Source organism: Heptranchias perlo, chromosome 4, assembly GCF_035084215.1.
Source record: "Heptranchias perlo isolate sHepPer1 chromosome 4, sHepPer1.hap1, whole genome shotgun sequence".
NCBI classification, from domain to species: domain Eukaryota; kingdom Metazoa; phylum Chordata; class Chondrichthyes; order Hexanchiformes; family Hexanchidae; genus Heptranchias; species Heptranchias perlo.
The window spans coordinates 43,654,873-43,662,896 of NC_090328.1; the positions used below are offsets into that span (position 1 = coordinate 43,654,873).

At 41.8% G+C, this 8,024-nt stretch overlaps 1 long non-coding RNA gene across 1 annotated transcript in view; it reads right to left on the reverse strand.

The window, feature by feature from the left end:
- The window catches only part of LOC137320480 (uncharacterized), a 30,462-nt gene extending 24,997 nt beyond the window's left edge, over positions 1-5,465 (reverse strand). Inside the window, exon 1 of the long non-coding RNA XR_010962544.1 lies at positions 5,359-5,465. This is a non-coding gene — a long non-coding RNA (uncharacterized lncRNA). The remainder of the gene's footprint in view (positions 1-5,358) is intronic.
- Positions 5,466-8,024: the final 2,559 nt, after the last annotated feature.

An 8,024-nucleotide genomic window follows, 5' to 3' on the forward strand; every position in this document is an offset into this window, starting at 1 on the left:
GCTGGGAGACCATGGGCATGATTTTAAATGGGAAAAACAGGTGGGGTGGGGGGGGCACTAAAAATTTTAAAAATCTAAAACCTGCCCCCAACTCGCCCACTTCCGGTTTAAACGGAGGCGGGATGAGGGGCGGGCAACCAACCTGCTCTCAGGAGACGGGTCGGTCATTAAAAGCTTTCAAGGAGGCTGTGAGCTTCCATTTTGACAGGTTTTTTGTTTTTAAACCCCTAGGGCTGGGATTCCCGAGCCTTCTCCTTCACGCCACGTGAGAGAAGGCGAGAAGGCCCGAAACTGCAGGTAAGTGCCTTTATAGCACAGCTTGTGGACCAGGAGGAGCAGATGTGCTTCCCCGAGGCCCTACAAGCCTACCTGCAGTAACTCCCCCATGATTCCCCCCCACTCCCCCACGATCTCCGACCCCTCCGCTCCACGATCTCCGATCCCTCCGCTCCACGATCTCCAACCGTGCCCGCCCTGCGATGTCCGACCGTCCCCGCCCTGCGAAGTCCGACCCTCGCGCCTCGCAATGTCTGCTCCCCCCGCTCGGCGATGGATGGCCCCCCCCGCCCCCTGATGGCCGCCCCTCCCCCCCCCCCCGGCCCCCCGGCCCGGCGATGGCCGCCCCGCGATGGATGCCCCCCCCCACCGCCCTGCGATCTAACACTTACCTGCTCACGTCTTCTTCCTTCCTCTTCTCCCGTCTGACTGAGGCCAGCCTGTCAATCAGGTTGGCCTGTCGGGCGGGAAACGTACAAATAAAACGTCCCTACGTCAAAATCGCGAGGATGCCCGAGAAACCCATACTTCCAGGTTTCCCATCAGGAACATCCCCCCACCCAACCACCGCCCCCCCCCCCAACAAAATCGTACCACATAATTCTATACACTTAACTACCCTAAGGCATGTCTTTACTGCAATGGTGCACAGAAACCCCTTCCCCTGAATAGCTATTTGCCAGTATGCGATTAATGGTTGGGAACTGTGCACTACCTAGCACTCCTATTAATGCCAATTTGTAACCCTCAAATGTGCATAATAGCTGATATGGACAGTGCTTACTGGGTTGGAAGTTACTATCACTGCTGCTTTCTCAACCTGTTCACAAATTATGGGATAGTACAGGTCGGGAGGTGGCCATTTGCAATGCTACTTAAAGGGATCATAAATTGCAGTTGGGTGAAGCTGGAAGAAAGTCTTCATTCTTTTTTAGGACTTTTAAGCCTTGAAGTCTTCCTTAAGGTTAACTCTTTATTGCTTGGTGTGCTCTTAACATTTCCCTGATGCTTACATGAGCTGCTCTGTTGACCTCCTGATCTTTTCAGGGTCCCTCTACTGCTTCTGTTCTGTCAGGCTTATTGTCTGATGAATCTTGAAATTACTCCAGCTTAACATTGAGAAGACCAAAGCAACAGTCTTCAACCCCTGCCACTGACTCCATCCTCCTCCCTGGCCACTGTCTCAGGCTGAACCAACCTCATTATTCTGTTCAACTCAGGCTGAGTTTTCAATCCCATATTCTCTCCACCAAAAAGAAATCCTACTTCCATAATTGTCCACTTCTACCTCTACCTAAACACATCCACAATATCTACCTTTGTCACCTCCACATTCAACTTACCCCAATGCTCTCTTTGTCGGCTTTCTGTCCTCTGCCCTCCACGAACTGCAGCTCATTCAAAACTTTGCTACTGATATCCTACTCTGTACCAAATCCTGCTCACCCATTGCTCCTGTCCTCACTGACCTACATTGGCTCCGGGTCCCGCAAGATCTCAAATTTAATATTCTCATCCTTGTATTTAAATCCCTCCATTGCCTTGCTCTTCTTTATCTTTGTAACTCCCTCCAGCCCTACATCCCACCCCGACAAACTCTCCATTCCTCTGACTGCAGCCTCTTGAGCCTTCCTTCCATCCTTCGCCCTGCCATTTGCAGTTCTGCCTTCAGCCACCTCTCTCTCCACATTTAAGATCCTCCTTGAAACCCACTTTGACCAAGCTTTGGCCACCTCTCAATCTCCTCTTCTTTGCCACGGCGTCCATTTTCCTCGCACCTCTGTGAAGGACCATAGGCCGTTTTTCTATGTTAAAATTCTTGTTGCTGTTGTGTTATTGTATAAAACTCTCTGTGGTGTTACTTAAGTTACTGGACTTTTATGACTTCATAGCTATTACATTTTTATCTTCAAACTGTACCTGAACCAGATATTGCCCCTTTAAAGCGTTGCCAGATAAGAGTTTCTTTTAAAAGCTTTCTACTGTAAGAAGTGTGGTGTTACGTGCAGTCCAAATATTAGTAGTGAAAATCATCTCTCATTGAGGGTATTAAAGGGTCATACACGAGATGACAATGTTTGGCAGGCTGGAGTGTGAAGGAGATGTCTACACATCATAATGCTGGCTCTGTCTGCTGTGACAGTGTTCTGTGAAAACATTAGAAATTAATTGCTTGTGTAAGTACCTCTGTTATTCCATGGGTTGTGCACATGTTGCTGCTGACAACACAGAACACTAATATTGGACACATGCTGCCACAGACAGTATTAACTGGACAATTCTGACTGCAGGAATACAATGTGCATTACATGAAATTATATAGTTATTCCATCCCTCTTTATTTATTTTCGTCACTTAGAACTATTTTTTGTTAAATAATTCATCTAACCCTATTGATTTACTCTGAACACTGTGCTTAAAATATCAATAGCATGACATGCTTAACTGTCATCTTTGTGGCCCTGTAAGAAATGCTTATTTTGACCTTTGAACCATTGGGGATATGAGGCTCCATCCTGTGCACTGTGACACTACTCTCTCTACAACCCTTTAGTCCAAAACTGAAGTGGAATCAACTGCAAATAAAAGACTGGACGCTATGCTCTATTACGTATTAACCATTTATTGGCAACTAGTTACAGGTTTACTCAGCCTAACAATGGACAAATTAATTCATGCATGATATATTTTGATACCAACTAAAAGAAAGCTACCTAATTTCTGATCAAACAGATATTTTTAATTCACTACGTAGCTAATGAGGGATTAGAATTTTTAGTTTGTATAATAAACCTGAACCCACTGAAGTTAAATGCTGTTGGGATTTTTTTTTCACCCTATTATTTTTCTCTGCAGTTTCTTGCCTAATAAGATTAAAGTCACTGTTTAAGATCACCCTGTTGTCCAGTAAAATTAAAGTTTTATCTCATCATCATGGTCAATTTAAATATTCAATCGCACTCCATAGCTCAAGAGTTCACATTGGCCATGATTTTTAACACAAGTCTTTTCTATTCAAGACCTCTTTGTGCCAGCAACAATTAGTGCAAATGTACACAAATATGTGATCAAAATACAGCACAAACCAATTTCTGTGTTGCAAGCTACAAAAGGAACTGAGTTCATCACACACAAAGTTTTACATATTTTCAGTCAAACCTGAGTAGATTTAGCACCTTAGAAGGTTAAAGTAGTTACATGGTTGAAAGCACGTTGCTGTGCAGCAAGCCACAAAAGCCAAGGGTTAAAGGATTAGTATTTCATTTCCTTTTTACTGCAATGTCTGTTTTCTGTCCGGCTGCTTCTCTCTTATTTGCCTCACACCTTCACTGAGTGGAAGGCTGAGATTTGGCAGGCCTTAGGCCTCATTTTAACCGGCCATATCTAGCACTTTGGTGTCTAATTTGTCACGAATGTCATAGGTCAGACGGTGTTAGAAAGCATCAGCCAGCAAATGGCTATTGGGACAACAAAGATGTTCTAAAGACCAATAGATTTACCATACTCACTATAGTGTGAATATAATATGAGTGTGCCCACAAATTAACTAGAAGTTAATAACAGCTTTTGTTTCTTTATATTATATTGCATCATATTTTGCATTTTAATTAATTTGTTTGAATACTACATCAGCCTTTTTACATTGCGCTAATCATTTTGTCGTTATTATGTTGTAGAAATAAAAGACGTCTACAAAAAAAAATGCAAGCAAATTTTACTATGAAAATTGTTAACAAGGGGGTACTGTAACTGGCAGAAAATATTTAGCTCTGATAGGGCTGTGCTACATTTGGTGAGAGGGTGTTAGCTGCCTCTGATATGTTTGAAATGTCAGTCATCAATACATCATTCAGAATTAGAAATATCACTTTCAGAGCAGCCCAGTTCACAAAGTACAGCATGTAATATGAGCTCACTCTGTGAGATGAAGATCAGAAATTTGTGAAGGTCACTAATGATACCTAAATTTTACACAGGTTTGTTATCTACATGACTGGGAGAGTCTAGTGGGTGGTTCGTACCCACAGGCTCTTTTCCATTTTCTTTCAAATATTCATATATTCAGGTGATTAACCTCAAGTTTTGCAATGTTCAGGAGTCTATTAATGATTGTGAAAATTTTCGCTGGTACTATGCTCCCATGTCAAAGGGTTGGAAATTGGTATGCTTTTCACCCGTTTTTCATGCGTAAAATAGGCGCATAGCATACCACTAAGACAGTCTGTGTCCAATCTGCACAGGCGTTGGTCTCATTTGCTAAATTGGGGGGGCCCTTTATTTTAGATGTCATGGGCGAATGTCTAAAGCAGGTGTTAGACACCTTAAATATGTAAATTAATCACCTAACACCTTTTGAAAGAAGCCATCAAGAAATTTGTTGCCGATGAGCAGGCCGGACGCCAGACCTGCCCCGCTCAGGATTCTTCAGAGCCCCCGTGGCCGCCAACGAAAGGTAGGTGACATTTTCTTTAAAAAAAACACCTTCCTATTGAGCCAGAGAGGCAGGAGTTCTCCCCCGACTTCACAGGAGTGACGATCAATCCCCACCCCCCTCCCCCGGACTTACCCGAGGGCTGCTGCTGGCACCTGTGCAGGCACAACCAATGCCAGAAGCTCCCGCCGAGTAATGAATTTATGTAGTGATGAAGTATTGATCGATGAATTTCCAATGATCTTTGAGCCTCTCAATTCGGGCGGTGGTAAAAAATGGGCCCAGAGCAACATCTTTTAAAGTCATATAATAAGGGTTTTCTTTGTTGACTTAGAGTGTAAGTTACTTTAATTCACTTTGTAATTACAATAGCAAAACAATTGACAAAGCAGCAAATTAAAGTGTAAATAATTAACATAGACCTTCAGAGCATTATTTTAAATTTCATGTGCAGGAATGGAAAATTTACCCACTTATATCTGACTTCCAGATTCTGCACCACTCCTTAGCTAAGAATGGACGTGCAGTCCCCACAACTGCCACTGAAGCTGTTCTCTAGCAGCTTGCAGAATGTATGCTTTACGATAAAGAGAGCTAGTGATTTGTCGCAGTGCAATAGCACGACAAACCCTGCGAATTTCTACACTTACCGCACGTAGAACAATTTGCTGCCTAGGTACCGCAAGCTGAATGATAAGAAACCATTTGCTCTGTTGATGAGATACACGTCTCACTGCTGTGCCTCCTCTGATGGAACATTCTGCTACCAAAAGATGTTCTGTTTAGCGGCCCAGCCAAGAGCCTGTAAATCATACTCAAGCAGTGGAATTTGATGCCAACTGAACCCTTGAAAACAGTAGCCCACGCTCTATTGCTGCAGTTATCCTGCTACGTCAGAATACTGTGTCTTTTTAAATAAAATTTCATAAAAGTATTGAGCAATCCTGGAAATGAATTCCAGGAAAGTAGGTCACAGTTTAAAAAAAAGTCCCTGTTGAATATATTAAATTCTAATAAAATCGTTCTCAGGGCTACATCAGAAATATAAATTTTGATGAACTAAATGCATTTATCTTCAAAAATTTAACAAATTTGGAGGGTTTCTGTTTTGAACATTCTATATCAGCTTTTTCAAAAAAGTAGAAGCAGACAGGATGAGAACAGGCCATCATAGATCGTAAATAATGCAGTAATTTAGTAGATAAATATAAAGGTTTTGCAGATGACTTAATTTGCTGTGGGAACCTGGGTTTCCTCTGATCTGTATCCGAACTCCTTGCAGTGTCTGACCTTCTGCACTATCCACCTGCTGGAAGCCATGTTTGATTTTCTAACCAGGGAGCTGCCTGCTTGACAGCAGAATGGTATCATAGGAAAGAGTGAAGGAATTTTTTTTTCCAGCATCATTAAAGGGGTTACCCCTATGGTGAGGGGAATGAAAAGTACGATTTAATGTTCTTAAGAGAGTAGCGGAGAAAGAAAGGCTCAAAGCTTCACATGCTGCTTTCTGAGTGGGTCATTTCAGTCCTCGCGGCGAATGGGATGTCCCTATGGAATTTACCATAGACTGAGCTGAAAAGAAAGGGATTAAGACCCTTTTAAGGATGGAAATGTAACAAAAGGAGCACTTTTATGATGTAGCAGCATAAAATGAGGGGCTCTATTGTGTGACTGATTGCCAAAGATCTTTGAATTGAACAGCCTACGACACAGGCCCCTGTTCCCTGCGGGTTTAGTGGCTTGTACAAAATGACTTGTCTACATTAGAACCATAGCACAGCCCTCATTTAGGAGCAAATAAGAGATTATTGGTTTGTTTCTACATCATTTTTCCACACCTACCTAAAAGTGGCCTGTAGGGAGATTATACATAAGTGAAAGTTACTGGGTAATTAAAACAAGCAATTTGTATTCCTTTAGGCTTTGCAGCTCAGCTTACGTTCCCTATTAGTCAGAATTTATTTCAAACCAGTACTGAATTGCCACAAGAAGTTGCTTTACCAGTAAATAAAAAGGTCTTAAAAGAGTTCTCGAGTCTCTGTGTCGTTACTTTTGCATATGCAAATCTGATAGGGCCAAAAGAACTATTGTTGCAACAATTAATGTTAAATACAAGAAGATATAACTTTAAAGTGTCAATGTTTTATTGAAGACATTGTTGCCTTTCTAGTTATCTACTGGATAAAATAGTTGGAATCTCAAGAGCTTTATTTATTGTTTGCATGCATCTGAAATGTTAGAATTTAAAGTTAGATTAACGAGCAAAGTGCTTGAGCTGAGGTATGATACACTTTTGCATTTCAGACATGGAGGAGTCACACGCTGAGTCTTCTAAAAACAAAAATTCCCCCCTCCCACAAATCATATTGTAGCTCAATTCATGTTGACTGTTATTATAGACTGAACTATCAGTGATTGGACCATTACTGCTTAGAACTAAAACAGTCAAACATTTATCAGAAAACATTAAAAAGAATACAGAAATTGTAAAAGTACTGTTTTTCTTAAGATATGAGAATTTTATCATTGTAAAATAGCACTAGCTGCCTTTTCCTCTGTGAAACAGTTAAGGAGAGCCAAGCAACTGTTTTTTAGTAACTTAAAGGGCTTGATTTTTTGGAAAGTACACTCCCTTGAAACTGACACATTTTTAAAATAGATTAATTTCCCTTATTGTACCCAACCCTCTCAATGTATACTTTTGATTCATATTGTTCTAGGTAAGCCCTGAATCAAGGGATAGTGAGCTGCTGCAGCACTCTCTGCTCTAGTCTGTAATTGCTGTGAGATCCTGTGAAAGAAGGCTGGAGCAAGTTAAATGGGTCACTATATATATTTTATTTGTAAAGTTTTGGCATGCCCCTGTGTACATGAACAAAAGGGATTCTGTAAGTATTGCCTTCATGAAAGGACAACTGGAACAAAGCTAGTAGATTAGATATTATAGACACTGCCCTCAGTCCTGTCCTTCTTGGTGACACCGCTGATTAATTCATGCTGGTATTTTTACCTTCCATTGCCACTTTGGGAATGAATTTGTTTCTGTGGGATGCAAACATTATTTCTGTGTCATGCCTCGCACGAAGCACCAATGCCCTACAACATATTGAAATATGAGTGAAAATAACTGATGCTCTGCACTCAGGTTTTTGTTGGACCTGTGGGAAGGCGTGCTGTGTTGGTGCATCGTGTACCTGGTAATGATCTGCGATCGAGAAGCAGTGCCCCTGTCCTACTAAAGTAAATGTAGGTTGGGTCAGTACTTGACTGCACTACTGAAGACCGAAAGTAGCATTGAGACCTCACCAGTGCTGTC